A 20,790-nucleotide genomic window follows, 5' to 3' on the forward strand; every position below is an offset into this window, starting at 1 on the left:
AGCAGTGACCCAGGAAGAGAAAGATTGAAAGCTAAAGTTTAGGGAGTTTTCTAATGTAAAACTCATAAGGAATACCTCCTCCGCCCCCGGAACTGCACACACACGCATTTCTGTTGATCATTGGCTGAAAAATATAATTTAATTAGAATGAGTTTTTATGTGAAATGGGTGACTTGTTCCTGATGGGGCCAGATAGGACAGTGTCCTTACTGGTGTGATTAGAATTCCACAGCTCACATCTCCCACCAAATGTATTCCTTATTACTACACTGGTTCCTGCCTCCCCCAGTTATACCTCCTGTCACTCCATCTGACCTTGAAATTGCAATTAGTATCATGGTCAGTTTTTTGGTTATTTTCTCCAGAAAATTCTTGTCAAAAAAGTCCTGAGTAAACAATAGGGGCAATATTGGTTATAAAAGGATGGGCTAGTTTTTGGGTGACTTGACTATTCCTTGCCAGAATTAAAAAGCTGGAAAATGAGATTTCGCTGGGGGTAGGAGGCAATGGTCCTGGGAAATTCTAGGCTGAGGCAAATGTGTATTCAGTGGCACCCAATTTATTCTTTCACTCAACAAATGCATTTGGATCCTGCTTAGCAAGGGCCTGTCCTGGCTGCTGGGGATACAGCTGTGCACATGACAGAGCAGCTGCTGTGCTCACGGAGTGTACATTCTTGTGGGAAATGCAGTGTTACGAAGTACAAGCCATAATTAGTTATTTAACTGTAATTGTGGTAAGTGCTATGTCGGGAAATAGGCTGGAGAGTGTGAAAAATAATTTTACTTAATTCACTATATTGCTGAAGGTTGGCACCATCTTTTAGCCTGAGCTCTCCAATGCAGAAAACACTGGGCACAGGTGTTGATTGAAATAAAAATAACTAAAATTAAACAAAATTATATATTCATTTCCACAGGGGCACTAGTCACATTTCAAGTGCTCAGTAGCCACATGTGCCTAGTGACTACCATACTGGACAGCAGAGATAGAGAATATTTCCATCATCACAGAAAGTTACTTTGGTGAACCTTGTCTAGGCTATAGAGTTATGCCAGAATTATAAAGTAAAACAAGAGAATCCTTAACTATTAATTCCTGAGAGATTAGAAGATATATATATATATATATCTCTGCCAAAGGAGGCCACTTTTGGCTGCAGGCAACAGCACAAATCTCATCTTCAAGATGAGGAATGGGGCTTGATTTTAAACTAGAGATAGATTCCTTTTCTTTTGGTTCTGTGAATATTGAGTTTTTGCATTCTTAGAGGGTTCATTTTTTTATTTTTGAGCAATTTGTCCATAGTGACAGAGATTTTTATACTTTTTCTTTTTATTTAAAGAACATGACTATATAAAATAAAGATCCTGTGGTTTATAGGCATGAGGCGTGTTGGAGACTGACTTTCAAATGGCAGAGCAGCGTTTGGACTCCACAGCTGAGAGAACGAACTTCGGCTTCAGCACAGGCCGTGTCCATTCTTGCGAGTACAGGAGAAAAAGAAGAGAACGATATGCGGGCAGGGAAGGGGGGAATCAGCTGTGATGGTTCAATGCCCGTGAAGTTGCCATTGGTGGAAGACTGTATTAAAAATGTGCAACCTGAAGCTGAGGATTAAAAAAGATAGTATGTTGTGGTGGCAGATGTGCTCGCCACGCCTAAAGGTTGCCCTTGGAAGGAGCTGAGATGGCCGCCCAGGATCCATTGATTTCTCTCTGGCACTGAAACATCCTCTGTCAGGTGTCGGCCTGGCTGTTCCAACACATAAATATTGGAGAGTTAAAGAGTAAACAAGAGGTGCCCATGGGATCCTGCTGGTAGATAGTTGGAAGTCTTTGGTGTTTTTTCCGACTAGACGTTACATCAGTTTTTACTTAAGCAGCACAACAAACATGGCTATATGAAATAAATATTGATAAACAAATATTTTCCTTGGAGGAATACAACTTCTCAAGTCTCTAGGGTAACTAAGTTTTAAAACCCTGTCTAAGTATAATTTAATTTGTCTCTTGTGAGGTTGTTTCATCTTGTAAAGCAGGTCATTTTCCTTAATGATACGCTGTCATTTCTCTTGGATTAGTTTCCACGTACCCCCTACCCCCCAGGCGGGCGATCTCTCTGCAGTTCTCCAAATATCTCATGGTCATTCCTTCCTTCTGAGGTGATTTTCCCCAGTGGCTAATCTTGTAGATGTATTTTTTTTCAATTTTCTCAGCAAATGAGGAAAGATGGAAAAGAGTAAGGGGTAAAATGATCTGCTGTCCCTGGCCACGGGGATTTCCCACGGGGATGTGTGGAGGGAGCCATCCCTATGTGGGCACTTCTCTCATTTCCACTTGGATTCCAAATGCGAAGAGCTAACATTCATTCTGCGCTATTAGCAAGTTAAAAATGATAGAACTGTTTCCTAAGAAAATTGGCTAATGAAGGAAATTGGTTTGAGCTAGTATGTTGAGTGTGTGCATGTGTGTTCTTAGTCCCTTTTGTACACCGATAATTGTAAAACTGACCTTTGCCCTCCTCTCTCCCCTTTTATTTATGGTGTTAGTGGGAGTTTCAGACACAGCAGGATGGGAGACAGGCAAAGGGAAGTATCTGTGGGGTGGACCTTACCAATTGCCCTTCAACCTACATCTCTTCCTTATTGTGAAGATTCATAAATGCGTAATAATGACATTTCCCGAATGCTAAATAATGCTAATAACCCCTATCAAGCAAGAGGAAAGATCATTATGTCTTGTTAAACCTGAGAGCTTTACATCATATTAGACTAAATTGTGCATGTTAAAATTCTCCAAACAGCAAGTATGAAGATACTACCATATACATACAAGAGGCATTGATATTTTAACCTATTTATTTTGTATTATATCAAACAAGTTTATTGGACATTTTAGAGTTATCATTTTTTTCTCCTTTCACCAAATTGTGAAAACAAGTAGTTAGATTTTTTTTTGCCTTTGAAGAGGCATGACTATGTCAGATTTTGCTAAGAAAGATGTTTTCCATCTGTAAATTTGTGTACATAGTGTTCACTTCTAATTTAAATGCTCACTTATACAGGCTGGTGAAGCACTAATGCTTTTGATGACTTTGTAAGTTTTCAGAATGTATTTGAGGCCATGTTTACGTGCTCAGAATGATTGAGGTGCAAATCTTCATGGAAGCAGAGGAATAAACAGCAGTTTTAGAAGCTCTCACCATTGGACACAAGCTTTTTGTGGACAGACGGGAACTCCCTGCTTAAGCCCAAAACAGGGGAGCCACCTGGTGGACAACATGAGAATTCCTTATTTTCTGGAAGTGGTACTAATGCATAGACCATATGAAATCCCTGCTTTTTTACTTTTAAGTTTAGGTAGATTCACTTATATATTTAAATTAATATGCTTTACATGTTTAATTGCTGAGTAACTTTCCCGCTTCGTACCAATAACAGGTCTCTGAAATAAGGAGGAAAACATTAGGCTGCTATGAGAATCAAGCGAGGACTGTTAATCCTAGAAGTAGAGGCTTTTGGTTGCTCCATTTTATAGTTTGTCTTTTCCCTTTCACAGTTCATTGTTCAGCCCGCCTGTGTTTAGACACATAAAAAGGCTTTTCTAGAAGACTTCCAGCTCCCCTCCAGTTACTCCACTTCCTATGGCTCTCTTCGCCCACACGGCCGCCCAACTTCTTAACAACGTTGTTTAAACTTGCTGTCTCCTTCCTTACCTCCCACACACTCCTTAGCCAACGGTAATCTGTCTTCTTCCCCTGACACTCCATTAAATCGTGCTCACCAAGGTCACCAGTCACTTTCTTCTCATGACATCCTGTGGACAGTTTTCAGTTTTATGTGACTTGACTACTTGGGAATGTTCCACATGGCCCCTCGCTCCCTCCTTCTTGGCATCACTGCTTCTCTTGATTTCTGGGAACCCGCACTCCCTGGTCTTCCTCCTCCATCTCTGGCTCTTTCTTCCCAGTCCTGTTTGCAGGTTACCCTTCCTCTCCTCCTCTGTTAGATGCCCGTGTTTCTTAGGGTGCTAGCCTAGGCTCTCTTTTCTTCTCACTCCACCCTCTTTCCACACTGTCCATGCAAATGGTTTTTAGTACCCTCTCTAAGCTGTCAAATCCCAAATGGACATCTTTGGTCCATGTGTCTCTCTTTATGTCTAAATGACCGCTACCTGCCACCCCTCCCTCTCCATTCCCCCCCAGGCATGGCACATTGGAGGTCTCTCAGCCACGGCGAGGTCAGCATGTCTCAAACTGTGCTCATCTCCAACCACATCTCCTGTCTGCCCTCCACGACACCTCTGGTATCCCTACTTGAGTGAATGAATGACAGCTCAGAGTTATCCAAGAAAGAATCCTGGGAGTTATCCTTGATCTTTTCCCTAAACCTTCATTCTAAGCAGTTACCAAGGGTTATTGGGCCAGCTTCCTAAGTATCTCCCTAAGAGATCTCATCCCATAGCTATCCCCTTGGTTCTTCTCTTCGTTTATCACCTGAGTTAGTGAAAAATCTTTCCTTCCCCATATATCTCTGCCCCTCTCTGCAGCCCAGCAGCTGGGGCGACCTTTCTAAACGTAAGTCTGGTCATGGCCATTCTCCCTGCTTAAAGCCCCTCCAAGGTTTCCCACAGCTTCTGCAAACTTCTTAACTTCTCCCATGGAGCTCTTCGTGACCTCCTTCCGGTCCTCCTTCCTCTCTCATCGCCTTCCTCTACCACGCACTGCTCCAGCCATGCTTAACTTTTTCCAGTTCCTCAGTGGCGCCAGTTTTGCTCTCACGCTGAGCAGTTACGTGGCTGTGCCTTCTGCTTCGAAGGCTTGTCTTGTACCCCTGCTCCCTCGGAGCCCGTCCTCCGTGGCTTACACAGTGTGCCCGGGCACTGCGTCTGTGCTTCAGCTGGTAGCTCAGGTGCCAAGTCTTCAGGATCCCTTTACTGACACGGAGTCTTCTCCAGCCCGTCCCCCCTCAGCAGGGGCAGGCACCTCTCCTGTGTGTGTGTTTTCATGGTGCCCTGTTCTTCCCTATCTTAACACTTTAATTGCCTCTTTATCTTTTTTCCTACTAGATAGTCTTTCTTAGTTAAAATAATTAAGTGATGAGTTTTAACACGGCAATTTTAAACCGAGCCATAATTAATAAGTGATAGGCTTTCAGTATATAAGGTGAACTCAAAGAACATCTCACTCAATCCTCTCATTTAATAGAGAAGGAGACTGCAGCCCGCAGGAGTTAGTGCTATTCCCAAGGTCACACAGCCAATTCACAATTTGTTAATCATTCCTCCACTGCAGACAGCAGCCACAACCCCTGTCCTCTCTTTTCTTTTGACTGATTCTGGCTTTCTCTGCCAGAAGCTTGGAAAGCCTTAGCGCAGACAAAAGCATGCTTTAAACTCTGTTTTGCTTTGCTTATGAACCAATTAGATGCTGTGATTAAAATTGTAAAAGGCCTGTCATTTCTCATTTAAAGTAAATTTTTTTTTTTTTTTTGGCTGAGTTATAGGGAACAGGGACTCATTCAGGCTTCTTCAATGAGGCTATCGGTGACAATGCAGGACATGCATCTCCTGGGAAGAAGAGAAGGATGGGCTGCCTCACAGAACTCGGGCCAGAAGATCCTGATGATTCAAGCAGGCTGTAGGGGACTGTGTTACCTTTTCCTCTCCCTCAGCAGCAAGAGTTTGTGGATTGTTACTCTAGTGCCGAGGCCTTAGAGGGGCTTAGCTCTCTCCTCTCTCTTCCTTTCTTCTGTATATTTTCTAGCACCACTTTCTATTGGCAACTGACTAAGGCTCTTTGAATTTCCCATGCTCACTTTCTGAGAGAGTTAATCTGATTGGTTTGACTAATAACTGTCATTGCTGCCTGGAGTCAGGACAGCTCAGAGGTCACTGGCCAGCTACTCATGGGCCACTCTTGGGCCACGTGTGAATGCTCTGTCCAACCAGTTGTTGCCGGGCAGGTGGGCACCTATAGCACAGAGCAGGGCCAACCCAGCTCAAGGTCAGCTTGGGGCTAGTTTCTGTAGCAAGAATCTGTGCACATGGACAGGACACAGAAGGCTTGTCAAATGAAGTTCTGGATTTTCTACATGGTGATAATTTAAAGTTCCTCTAAAAATGTAGCTTTTTTGATCTGCATATCTAAAAATATCAGCTGAAAAATATCAGCTACTGAAATATTGGAATTGCATAGGAATGTCCTCTTCCACTAGTTTCTGATAGTTTGATTTTCACAGCCATTTTTTCTGGGAAGAAACCTGAAGCTGGATAGGAAGAGCATTTAGGGAGGCGTCTGCAAGACACTGACAAAATCGATTGGGTTTGGTGAATGTATGATGAATTTTTCCAGGCATGTATGTTTATAAAGTTGATTTAAAAATAAGATTGTAAGAGTGATGGTATTTGACAATCAGAAGAAATGTTTTGACAAGTGTATGTGATGATTTGATGGTGTGTATTCCATGAAGTGGACAGCGGTGCAGCCGTGGAAAGGCGTGTCTTTCAAGGAAGCAGCCCTACTGCTGTGAACGGGCTGTAGAGTTCCCACGCCCTCCTCTGTCGCTCGAGCTTTGACTCTCTCTTCACCACCTCCATCGTTATTTTCAGAGATGCTAGTTGTGTGTGAACCTTGATTGGATTCTGATTTTTAAAAAAAGCTATAATGGGGGGGCCAGCCTGGTGGCATAGTGGTTAAGTTTGTGCGCTCCACTTCAGCAGCCCAGGGTTCGTAGGTTCGAATCTTGAGCACTGAACTAATGCCAGTCATCAAGCCATGCTGTGGAGGCATCCCACATAAAATAGAGGGAGATTGGCATAGATGTTAGCTCTGCACCAATCTTCCTCAAGCAAAAAGAGGAAGATTGGCAACAGATGTTAGCTCAGGGCCAATCTTCCTTATTAAAAAAAAAAAAACAAGCTTAACAGGTGTTTTGGGACATTTGGGGAAATTAAATATGTACTTCATATCAGATGAAATTGCTGAATGAATGTTAATTTCATTGGGTGATAATAATACTGTGGTTATATAGAATGTGCTTATTTTCATGATATGCCTGCTAGGGTATTTAGGGTGAAGTATACATAGATAGGTGAGAATAGATGAATTGATTAAGCCAATGTAACATCATATGAACAACTGGGAAATATAGATGCTATTATTTCAACTTGGGTGTAGTGTAACTTTTAAAATAAACACAAAAAGTTGGAGGAAAATGTGTTGCTAGTGGTTTGGTGTTATAGATGGCTTGAGTTTGAGATCTGAAAGTTGAATGAGTCTCAGATGGGGGAAAACAGGCTTGACCTTTCCTTGGAGGAGCAGTAGTCTGGTGTTTAACCAAATGCCCTGCTGGATTTGGGTCCTCAACAATGAATACTTCAGTAATGGCCAAATCTCCAAAGAGTCCTTGTGGAGGGAGCCAAGTTGGCCACTTCTCAATTAATTAACTATTAGCAAGAAGTAGCCCATTTCATTTGATAGTTGCCTTACACCATTAATTAAAAAATACCCCATTGGGTGGATGGCGCAGGGCAGTTGCTCCTTTGACAATGTTTTGCTAATAGCTATTTGGCCACTGCAACTGACACTGAACCCAGAACTCATGCCAGCGTAATTGGGTGCCCACAGGGCCACTGGATGGGCTAGCCCTGCACACGCCACAATGCACTCCTAAAGGGGACAGTTTCAGCCTATTTAAAAGCATTATGGTTTCACAGAGAATAAAGAATAAATGTCCTTGGTAAAAGGCCATGTCTAGACCAGATGCAGTATGGCTGTTATTGGGCTGCAGGAAATGCCGTACACATAGAAGGCACTATGAATGGTGCCCCTGGAGTTGTGCAGCACAAGACCAAATGTCACGAGGAGCCACTTGCTTGCTGAAATTCTCAGCGCTGTGGAGGTGGTGAAGTAGCTGAAGGCATTTTGTGATCAGTTCCTTCTGGTCGCGGACCGTCGTTATTGCTGTGCCCTCTTGTTCAGGCACTTTTGCAGGTTTATTTTTTGGATCAAGTAGTCAATCATTTAAGCAATATAATCAGTAATTTCTTAAAGTGAAACCTTACCAAACAAATACCAGAATGCATTTTAAAAATGTCTTTCTAGGGGCTGGCCCCGTGGCCGAGTGGTTAAGTTCGCGCGCTCCACTGCAGGCGGCCCAGTGTTTCGTTGGTTCGAATCCTGGGCGCGGACATGGCACTGCTCATCAGACCACGCTGAGGCAGCGTCCCACATGCCACAACTAGAAGGACCCACAACGAAGAATATACAACTATGTACTGGGGGGCTTTGGGGAGAAAAAGGAAAAAATAAAATCTTTAAAAAAAAAAAAATGTCTTTCTACTATTAGTAACTGTCTCTCTAGCCTTTGTCTGCTCTGGGGTTTGGAGCATCCCACATCTTTCAAGCTGCTGTAGATGATCGTTTTGAAATGGAAATAGCACGAGTTGGCTAAGTAGAGGTTTCTATAAAGCTCCTTCTGCGTTTGGCTTCTGGCACTTAGGATAGTAGCATGAATTCAGATTTCAAGGTCATTTATTATCTAAAGAAAGTTAATTTGAGATATTGGAACTTTTTAACAGTACTTGTTTTTTGTGCTGATGACCATCCATTACTAAAATTTCATTTGAAAGGGAATTAATTACCTTTGTCACCTTGCTAAAGGTTGATATTAATCTTCTGTCCTTTCTTATTAGATCTATTGACATAGATGCAGATGATCAGGTAAAGGGAGGGAAGGAGCACAGAGCAGAGGAATCAGGCAGTGCCCTCGTATGGTTTTATTGAAGGGTTCTTTTGTCAAAATGACTGTGAGAGAATGTTCAGGATCCCAGTCTCATCACACAAACCTAAATTCATAGCTTTCTGCAGTTGAATCATATTTTTAAAGTTTAGCTGGAGGTTTTCTAATATTCAGCTCACTGGTGTTGCAGCGCTTCTGTTGACATTTTCTCTAAGCGGATGAGGCCCGTGGTCCTTTGCCCAAAGGAGACAGATGGCTTCGTAACCAGAGCACCCTCGCAGGAGGCCATCTTATGGTATCTTCAGAAATATAACAAGTCTGTCACAAAGGATAATGTTTGTCATTAATTTCTTTTGGTGACAGATGATTTCAGTTCATTTTTATTTTCTCATCTGGCTTAAATGAAACAGCTGTTTAAAATTTTCTATTCCAAAAGCAAGCAATGCTTCGGTGCTTTACACTGAAAAATATTGTAACCTCTCAATTACAAATAAGAAAATAAGCTTTTGGTGGGGAGAGGATGACATGCTCTGAGATTCCCCAAGGGAAATTCCCACATCAGAGCATCGTCACTCCTTCTGTTTGAATCATTATGGGGTCTTTCATAGGACTAATGGGTGATCAACCCTGAATTTTATTCTCAGTAACAGTTTATTCTCCTCACTTCACCAACTTGTCTTTTTTTGTGTTTCAAAGTGGTTTTTGTTTCCTCACATTTTATGAGGTAAACTACCATAGATGTCTGTAACATTGTCATTATTGATAGTGAAACATGTTTACTGAAACCTTCTAATTTTTTGTTTATAGAATAACAATAGCTAACAATCATTAGAGTTTGCCACATATGCCAGGCATTGTTCTAAATGATTCACATATATGATCTCACTTAATCTTGCCACAAGCCTAGAGATGGGTACAATTATCATAGCCATTTTACAGATGAGGAAACTGAGGCACCAAGTGCCCTTGCCCAAGGTCAAAAAGCTAGTAAATGGTGGAGCTGGGATTTGAACCCACTAGTCTGACCATGGAGATCACACTGTAAGTTTACCTATAGAATAGCAATATGGTTACAATTCAAAGTCTCTAGGCCAGATTATTATTATATGAGAGAAATGTGGAGTCCTGAGAACCAGATGTATTCCTGCGTCCCTTCTGGAGTCCTGGTTCTCCGGCACAGCTGGCGCGTGCCGCCATCAGGGCAGCCGACTTATGTGGGAGGCTCATGGGTGCTGCAAGGAGAATCAGTATCCCAGCGATCTGAGAGCTAACTCCTGAGTCCTCACGTTAACAGCATCCTTTAAAATGTTCAGCGGGTGCCTGCAAAGAATTGAATTCTTTTGTAATCTTCTTTTCTATTGGATCTATTAGGACTTATGATGATATCTTTAAAGTGAAAACCGATCGTCTTCTCCACACCTCTCACACCATGAATCTTCTACCATTGCTTTTGTATTTTACTTTTCTGAAAATATGGCTTAGATTAAAATTATTACGTTCTTCGAAACTCTGTATCCACACTGAAGGCAAAAATCAAACATTGAAGTGTCAGCACAAAGGCAGTATTTCTGTTTGGGACATTCATAGGCTTCTATCAGAGGATTTTTTTCTTTTTTAAACCAAACAGGTCTTAAGCTATTTTTTCTTCTTTACATTTCTAACATCTATTAGATGGCAGGTGCAACATATTATGTAATGTACCTAAATGCAAAGAAAAATAATACAGTGAAGAAAAGCATCTATTGGCCTGGGGAGCAGGCATTATTAGTTATTTCCTTCATATTTCTTTCCTGTGTGAACCTGGGCAATATATTTATCTAGCTTTCTTGAGTCCTTTTCTTCATTTGTAAAGTTAAAAAAAAATTATAGCTGTTCTTCAAATGTCTCAAAAATTTGAAATAATTGCTAAGAACTCTTACTTTTTGCAGAACAAAATGATACCATCACTAAATGGTACTTTATTGAGTATTTTCCACTTTCAGTGTTTCTTTTAGGTATAAATTTCACGGAAACAAAATAAATTCTAAGTGGTTAAAATATAAGAAAAAATGGGATATCAAGCAATTTTGGTGCTGTGCTTTGGAGGCAGCATCCTTCCAGAACACTCTCCCATGCAACCTATATCTGTATCTGTAGGACTGTGGGAGGATTGAAGAGTCAAGGCAAGCTTCAAAAGATTCTTAGATTGTATTTGTACGGTAATTATACAATTGCTGATTGTAAGATGCCAAGAAAGAAATGAAGGTGCCTCTTCATCTTTCAAATCGTTGCTCAACCGTCACTTAAACAGGAAAGCCCAGCCTCATCCCCTGGACTACGTGTTCTCTCAGCATCACATTCCTTTCCTTTAAGCGCGTACCGCAACTTGTGATGAGACGTAACTTTATTTTTGTGGTTTTTCGATTTTTGCCTGTGTTTCTAACTCAGCTTAAGTTTTATGTGAGCAGGAAGGGTATCTGTGCTCGCCATGGTATCCCCAATGTCTAACGTGATGGTTCCTAATGGGCTCAGTACTGCCCCCTAGAGGGTGTTTTGGAAATTGTGGAGGTGACAGGGAAGATTCCCCTGGCGTTTGGTGGGAGGGGCCAGGAATGCTGGATGTCCTGCACTGTGCAGGACGGTGCAACATGAGGAAGAGTTATCCTGTGTGCTGCAAGACTTTCTTAGTCCTGCCCAACTAAACCCTCTAAAATACAAATCGCAGTGCTGCAGTAAATAATGTTAATATTTTTACAGGAAGTCATATGAAAGGCCCAGTACATGAGGAAAAGGCAGTTACTGAGAGGGAAGTCTGAATGAATAAAGATGTTGTTTCCAAACTATTGAGTAATTTATTCACTCCGGGCATTCTACTTGATTGTATAATTGCTGTGCAGTAATATTGGAACACACTGAAAGTGACATAATTGATTTTAATGTGGTACTTTATTTGTTATTATTGACAATTCATGGTAGGCATCCCAGAGTGTCCTGTGAAGTAGAAGCCGATATTATCAATCACAAGAAAAACGTCGTTTGAGGTACTTTTGAAGGTTTGGCACCTTTGGTGGGGTGTATGGATGTTATTTACTTCCTCACTTGTGGGGCTGACAGACCTTTTCTCTGTAGTGAGAGTCTGTACTTGTCTTTGGCATGTTATCCCTACCTTAATTAAGGTTATTCCCTTCCTTCTTCTATTATATGCAAATGAGTCTGGTCTGTTGCCATTATTTGCTTTCATACTAATGTCTATCTGGTATGTCTACACTGTCATTTCCCATATTTTATGTGTTTGTAGAATGGCATCTGATCTTATTTCTCTTTTAAACTTAAATGAATTCATATTAAGTAAGTGCAAGCATCTGCCTACTTCATTATGGTTTCTTGTGCCTGCAAGGGCATTTACATATTGCAATACATATTGTTCTAAATGACCATTCTCTTATTGCTCCTTATAGTATAGCTAAGATACTATATTTAGTTAGTTTTTCATAATGTATATAACTAGGTTGTATTATTTATGACTTTCACTTTAGGGTACAAAGTATTTATTTGAAAGGGGCTTGGTTTTGATAAGAGTTCAGAACTATAGGTCAAAGACAAAATCTGGTATATAGTAAATGTTTAATAAATATTTGCTTGATGGGTATATAGGTGAATAAAGCAAAATTAAAGGTCCTAGTCCTTATTGATGGCTAAAGGAGACCACCATTGTTCCTAAGTCAAAGGGTGGAGGTGGGAGTGTCTCAGTTCACACATATGTGGCTTAGAACAATGAACAATAGGGACAATGAATGGGAATTGGACACGTTAAATTCCACACTTCTTTCTAAGCTCTGCTCAACAAGGGCATCTCAATGCAGTAGGTTTTATTGATGAATGCAGATGATATCCATCTTTAACAGTATCTGTGGTCAGCACTGTGGCTATTAGATTATTATTAATTTTATTATAATGATATTAGTATTAGTTTTCAGCTTTATTGAGATATAATTGACATATAACATTGTGAAAGTTGTAGGTGTACAACGTGATGATTTGATGTATGTCTATTTTGTGAGATCATTACCACAATAAGGTTAATTAATGTGTCCAGCACTTCACATAGTTTAGTTTGTGGTGAGAACTTTTAAAATTTACTCTCTTAGCAAGTTTTAAGTATACAATACGGTACTGTTAACTGTAGTCACCATGCTGGACGTTAGATCCCCAGAACTTATTCATCTTGTAACTGGACGTTTGTACCCTATGACCACCTTCACCCATTTCCCCCAACACCCTGCCCCTGGCAACCATCAATCTTCTCTCTGTTTCTATGAGTTCTGTTTTTTAGATTCCACATCTAGTGATATCATACAGTATTTGTCTTTCTCTGTCTGACTTATTTCATTTGGTATAATGCCTTCAAAATTTCATCCATGTTGTTGAAAATGGCAGGATTACCTTCTTTCTCATATAAATTGAAGATGTTTTATATACAGTCATGCATCACAATGACCAGGATACATTCTGAGAAATACATCATTAGCCAATTTTGTTGTTGCGTAAACATCATAGAGTGTACTTACATAAACCTAGATGGCATAGCCTACTACACACCTAGGCTATGTGGTACTAAATCTTATAGGGACCACCATCATATATGCGGTCCATTGTTGACCGAAACATCGTTATGCAGTGCATGACAGTATAAAAAGATGTTATATGTTTGTGTGTGTATGTATATATATATGAAATGTGAGATATATAGATATAGATATCTGTACAGATAGATATAGATAGATACATATCTATATCTATCTCATATATATCTATATATCTATCTCATCTTCTTCATCCATTCATCCATTTGATGGACACTCAGAATCCTTTCATGTGTTGGCTATTGTGAATAATGCTGCAATGAACATGGGGGTGCAGATATCTCTTTGAGATCCCGATTTCATTTTGATATGTACCCAGAAGTGGAATTGCTGGATCATATGGTAGCTCTTTTTAAGTTTTTGAAGCAACTCTATGCTGTTTTCCGTAGTGGCTGCACCAATTTACATTCTCACCAATGGCACACAAGGCTTTCCTTTTCTCCACATCCTCACCAGCACTTGTTATTTCTTGTCTTTTTGATAATAGCCATCCTAACAGATGTGAGGTGATATCTCATTGTGATTTTTATTTGCATTTCGTTGATGATTAGTGATGTTGAGTACCTTTTCATGTATCTGTTGGCCGTTTGTAGGTCTTCTTTGGAAAAATGTCAATTTAGGTCTTTTGCCCATTTTTAGTCAAATTACTTGATTTTTTGCCATTTAATATATATTTTGAGTTATTTTATATGTCTATATATCTATATCTATAGAGAGAGTTCCTTATATGTTTCAGATGTTAACCACTTTCTCCCATTCCATAGGTTGCCTTTTCATCTTGTTGATTATTTCTTTTGCTGTGAAAAAGCTTTTTAGTTTGATGTAGTCCCACTTGTTTGTTTTTGCTTTTGTTGCTTGTGCTTTTGGTGTCATATCCAAAAGCTCATTGCCAAGATCAATGTCAAGGGGGTTTTACCATGTTTATTTGCTAAGAGTTTTATGATTTCAGGTCTTACATCTAAGCTATTAATCCATTTTGAGTTAATTTTTGTGAGTGGGTGCAATTTTATTCTTTTGCATGTGAATATCTAGTTTTCCCAGCCATTTATTGAAAAGACTATCTTTTCCCCATTGTGTATTCCTGGTTCTCTTGTCAAGTATTAGTTAGAGGTATATGCTTTGCTTTATTTCTGAGCTCTCATTTCTGTTCCATTGGTCTATGTGTCTGTTTTTATGCCAGTGCCATACTGTTTTGATTACTGTAACTTTCTAATATAGTTTGAAATCAGGAAGTGTGATGTCTCCAGCTTTGTTTTCTTTCTTGGGATTGCTTTGGCTATTTGGGGTCTGTTGTGGTTCCATAAGAATTTTAAGATTGTTTTTGTCTTTCTGTGAAAATTGCCATCAGAATTTTGATAGGAATTACATTGAATCTGTAGATGACTTTGGATAATATGGACATTTTAATAATATTAATTCTTCTGATCTGTGAACATGGGATATCTTTCTATTTGTGTCTCTTTCAATTTCTTTTATTAATATCTTGTAGTTTTCAGTGTATAAATCTTTCACCTCCTTGGTTAGATTTATTCCTAAGTATTTTATTGTTCTTGATGCTATTGTAAATGGGATTGTTTTCTTTATTTCTTTTTCTGATAGTTTGTTGTTAATGTGTAGAGACAAAACTGATTTTTGTGTGTTGATTTTATGTACTGCAACTTTACTGAATTAATTTGTTAGTTCTAACAGTTTTTTAGTGGAATCTTTAGGGTTTTCTATATATAAGATGAGGTTATCTATAGTCAGAGACAATTTTACTTCTTCCTTTCAGATTTGGATACATTTTATTTCTTTTTCTTGCCCAATTGCTCTGGCTAGGACTTCCAGTACTATGTTGAATAGGAATAGTGAGAGTGGGCACCCTTGTCTTGTTCCTGATCTTGGAGGAAAAGATTTCAACTTTTCACCATTGAGTATGATGTTACCTGTAGGCTTGTCTTATATGGCCTATATTATGTTGATGTCCGTTTCTTCTATATTCAACTTGTTGAAAGTTTTATCATGAAAGGATGTTGAATTTTGTCAAATGATTTTTTCTGCATCTATTGAGATGATCATATGATTTTTATCTTTCATTCTATTAATGTGATGTTAATTATATTATTATTAGTGAGTAGTACTTAAATAATGTTTTAAAAGACTTCATTTATATCAGTATTCTATATATACAAAGACACAAAAATGATCTCTCTATATTAAAATCTTTCTTTTTTGGTGAGGAAGATCAGCCCTGAGCTAATCTATTGCCAATCTTTCTCTTTATGCTTGAGGAAGATTGTCGCTGAGCTAACATCTGTGCCAATCTTCCTCTATTTTGTATGTGGGATGTTGCCAATGCATTGCTTGATGAGTAGTGTATAGGTACATGCCTAGGATATGAACCTGTGAATCCTGGGCTGCTGAAGCGGAGTGTGCAAATTTAACCACTATGCCACTGGACTGGCCCCTAAAATCTTTTTTTTAAAAAAACATGATTAATACAAAGATTTTCTGCTTAAGATGCAATTAGCTAATGTTTTGAAGTAAATAGGGTCCTTCATTCCTTCAAGTTAGTCAAGATTTCCTGATGAGAAAGATATTGTAACCGTGCAGGATGTTATTTGAGAAAGAAATGTGGAAAAAGAAGATCTTAGGGGCTGGCCCCATGACCGAGTGGTTGAGTTCACACGCTCTGCTTCAGCGGCCCGGGCTTTCACCAGTTCGGATCCCAGGTGCGGACATGGCACTGCTCATCAGTCCATGCTGAGGTGGCATCCCATATAGCACAACCAGAGGTACTCACAAGTAGAATATGCAACTATGTACTGGGGGGCTTCAGGGACAAGAAAAAAAAAAAGATTGGCGACAGTTGTTAGCTCAGGTGCCAATCTTTAAAAAAAGAAGATCTTATTTGTCAGGTCTTAAAACACATGCTTTCAAATTTAACTTTCAAATGTAATTTTCATTATGTTGAATTTTAACAGAGTATGACTTCAAATTTTTTATAGGTTTTTCTGTGGTTGTGCTTTAATAAGCACATGTCATTCTACTTTATTTTGCAATGTTGTGTTCTCTTTGGCACTAAATTATTCTTAAAACTTCTTTGAAATATCTTCTATACCTTGTAAATCATTCTTCCTTCAGAACTATATTAACACGTTTTAAAAAGACTTATTTATCTTATGTTTTCATAGTCTTCGGAAACATTTGATTAATTGGAGTTTATGACCAATACTGAAATGTATCAGCCACAAAACTAATTTTAAAAAACTGAACTTTATATAAAATTATAAAACCTAATGGCTCAGGTGAACATGTCCAATGTAATTCCCTTTCTGTTCCTATAAAAATAAAATAATTGAATTGCATGTAATAAATATTTGAAAAGGAGTGTTTGATGTGTTTTGAGTTCAGAGTTTCAGGAGAAGAGTAACATAAAAAGCTCCATTAAGCCAATATTCTTGGACCAGAACTACTCTACAATTATTCATCTGTATTTCTTGTGTGTTCCTAGAGTAAAAAATTGAACTTTTTAAGTAGTGAGTAGAATGCAGTTGAAATATTTGGTTGCCAAGGTGTTGAAAAATAATAAATCTGAGTGTTGATAACAAAATGTAATGGAAACTTCCATTTTTGTGCAGTTAAGGTATTTTCTACATACTCTCCTAACGACTACACCTTTGTGCCCTGTAACTCTTCTTAACATCTTGGATACATTCCCTACATGGCTAGGCCTTCATTCTGGAGAGTCAATATTCCAGAAACAGAACATCAAGGAAATACATCTGTCATGACATCAACACATTCTTGACCTGCTCTTTGAATTTCTCAAGTGAAAGACACTGTTAGTTGTTTCTACCTCTTCGGAGCAAAACATTTAACCTATTTAGATAATATAGAGATTCCCAAAAAACATGGTTTGTGAACCAGTGAGATGGCAGTAGTTCACAGCCCATCGCAGTATGGTCTTGTCCACCTGATGGTAGCTGGAATAAATGAAGAGCTGCTAATTCCTCTGTGCTGTCTGTGGCCAACTTTTACTACAGAATTATCCATGGGTGACTCTAGCTGTGGGTGTGGACTCTCACATGGAAAGAATATCAAGGGAATCAGTCTGACATTGAGTGTGTGCTGAAAAATACCCACATAAGTCTGCCTGGAGTCAGGGCTGCATTTGTTTATGTGTGTAGTTGTGTATATGAGAGTGTCTCTCCATTCCCAGAGTCTTAATTAACTGCTTCAAATATTTGTGGTGTGCTCTGAGACAACCCACGCATTTCCTTCATACGTGACAAGGACACAGCTTATGATGTCCTTCTGCTCTTTCACGCACTAATATCACAAGGGATAGTACAATTCATGGGAAAAATAGGTGTGAAGGAGCCCCAGATGTCTTCTGTAAGTTGCTCTGCTGGACTGTAGCCAATGCTATTTTCAAACAGTGGGGGGAACTGCATTTCTTAGAACAGGAATAACAAGAACGCTAAATGTCTTTCGATAGATAATAAAATATATTACTAACAGATAACTTACGTTTAGCGTTCCAGCCCCTTTTATGGTTATGATATAGAGAGGTAATATGTGCAAATTGGTTTACACTTAGTATACTGTGTTCAATAAGCGTTAGCTTCTGATAGTATTGTGTTGTGATAGTATTTTATTGTCAGTAATAAACTTAGTAGTAGTATAAAAATTGTGATGGTATTGTACAGCAGCCCCATGTACAATCTATACTGCATCAGATCTTTCTTGATTTCTACATAATATATTTTAAATGCCATTTAATGCAGTTGAAAGGATTTGGCTATGAATGTGTAATGTCTCTTTTTAAAAAAATTTTATTAATCGTCACTAATTTTCAGATTCAAAATCTCTGTAGTGATCTCCCTGTGGTTTTCCATGATTCCAAATGTTACTCTTTAACTGTGTTGGGATTTCTATGGACTCTTGCATTCGGAAGCCAAGTAACTGTGGAGGCTGAATTGGTGGCCGTTGCTCTTGAGACTTTTGCTAGTCCTCATCCCATCAGCATCAGTGTACCTGAGATACCCTCTCTTCTTCTTCCTTTTCTTTGGATTAAAGCAGTCCTTCTCATTTTTTTTCCTGGAGCGTGAAACTACAAATTCCCATGAGATCGCTGCTATATCGAAATGTTGGCAGCAGCTTGACTTTTCTTTCAAGTTGGATGTTCAATGATCAAATCATACATTAATTTTACTTTCCAGACCATAACAATCCCAGGTTTATTTTAGTATCCAAGAAACATTTCAATTTATATACCACCAAGTAAAATGAATTCTCCTGGGCTTTTCTCCTTTCTCTTTCTCTACCAAGACCTCTGTTTGAGGAGAATTTTCTAGCATATTCTCTAGAAACGCCCTGTTAACAATAATCCTTAAATGCATATTACACACCAGTACCTTTGAATGGCTTAGCTGAGCTGAATACCTAGTACATCTTGTGGGAAATGATGCACAGGACAGAGGAGTCTTTTTGGAGGAGATGTGGTATAAACTGGCTAGTGAGGAGGAGTTTGAGAGGGACAGTGACAGAGAAGAGAGATGGATGCTAGTTGGTCAGGGCAAATTGCTGCACATAAATGGGAAAAAGTCAGCATGAAAAAGGAATGCCATCCAGGATGGGGGTTGTTAATAAACTTCACCCTTTACAATTTTGCCTAAAATGCGTCTTTTCTGGTTCTGGTACCCTAATTGGGAGGACTCAAGGAGTTGATTCCTTAACCACAGAACAGAAAGATGACCTTTATTCCTCCTTCTTAAAAAAATAGAAAACAAAATTTTTACATAAATGTTTCCATAAATAGAATGTTTACATAGCATTACTAAATGCTTCATAACTTAGTCTTTCATTTTTTCTTCTTCTCTTAGTTAACAGTTTAAATTCTCTTTCTGTTCTTTCCTGCCTGTATTGCTCAGCCAAAACTTGTTGCCTCCTGGTTATCAGGAGATGGCGTGTTGTGTTTTTGTGCAGTGGCACAAACTGTTTTCTCCAATTGGCCATTGTTTTCTAGAGAGCCTGACTTATATTTACCAGAACTGGCACAGTCTGGCATTTAGGCCTGGATGCCACCTCTCCAAACTGATCAGATGACCTTCTGGCTGATTGAGGAGACGTGTTTTCTAGCGTGCTGCAGGAGAAGGGATGTGTGAGCATTATGCATCAGCAGCACCTAGCTTGATATTTTTCATGTTTCACTGTTTTTTTGCAATTAACGAAGATGCCAACTTTGCATTTGTTATGCTTTTTAAAATGCTTGATGAAAATTTCAAAACTAAAAGAAAAGGGAGCACTTAAAAGTAATACTCTGAAAATGAGTGTGGGTATAATCTCTTTATTAATACAGTTTGGTTTTTAAAGGAATCTTTCCATTTGTAAAACCAGTAGCAATATACGGTACATGTCTCTGTGAATCAGACTCTTGTAGATCCATTTTAAACAAGTTAGTAAAATTTATATTAAAATATGCACAATGCCAAGATATTTGCTATATCTTGTTTTTTTATAGGAGTAGAATTTGTTAACTGTTTTTCATATCATTTTATACTATAGTTTACTTATGATTATTTAAATCACAAACAACTTTTCAACATATTATCTTTAATCCTTAGGGAGGCAGAAGAATATTTTCATTTTTTCAGAAGAGAAAATGGTCCAGGGAGAAATTTTTGGAGCTAAAAACTGAACTAAGATCTTCTGACTTTTGTCCCCGCCCGTGGGTTCTTGGCATCCCTGATCTTCCTGAGTCTCCAGATGCCATCTCTAAGTCCTGTCAGATGTGCCACCGGGCACTGGTTTTCCTTTTATCTGTGTGGTTTTCTTGGGTAACAGGAGCAGGAGGCTTTTCTGTGCTCTGTAGAGAGTGCACGATTTGCCTTGAAGAGACACCGTATCACGGAGTGGTTAAGACTATGGGCTCTGGAGCCGGCACTGGACTTCATTTAAGCCCCAGCTCTCCCACTTAGCAGCACTGTGACTCTGGCAAGGGGACTGCTCTGGGCCTCAGTGCTTTTCATCTGTATACTGAGAATAAGAAAGTGCCTATCTCATAGGGATGTGGTGACAACTGAATGACTGAACATATGTAAAGTGCCAAGAAGAGTACCTGCACAGAGTGAGCACTTTCTATGTTGTACTGTTATTATCATTACTTAAGAATTGCAGTTTTCAAAGTGGATGTGACTTCATTTTTCAACGTCCAGAGGGAACGCATGTCTACACTGTCAAAACTAGTTCCCAAAATTCTGCTGGTGTAGTGAATATTTTTCCCTTAGAAAATCTATCTCTAGCTGACAGATTGTTTGTTCTCTAGTCTTTAGTCTTCGTCTAAATTATAAACATAGTATGTGGAATAGGCTGCTGAACAAGAGGGAGAAGACCTGGACTTTTGTCCCAGCTCAGTCATTAACCAGCTATGACCTTGGGTCA

At 39.1% G+C, this 20,790-nt stretch overlaps 1 protein-coding gene across 2 annotated transcripts in view; it reads left to right on the top strand.

The window, feature by feature from the left end:
- PLCL1 (phospholipase C like 1 (inactive)) overlaps nucleotides 1-20,790 on the top strand; it is a 328,751-nt gene that overhangs the window by 303,696 nt on the left and 4,265 nt on the right. The window lies entirely within an intron of this gene.

This window comes from Equus quagga, chromosome 4 (assembly GCF_021613505.1).
Source record: "Equus quagga isolate Etosha38 chromosome 4, UCLA_HA_Equagga_1.0, whole genome shotgun sequence".
NCBI classification, from domain to species: Eukaryota; Metazoa; Chordata; class Mammalia; order Perissodactyla; family Equidae; genus Equus; species Equus quagga.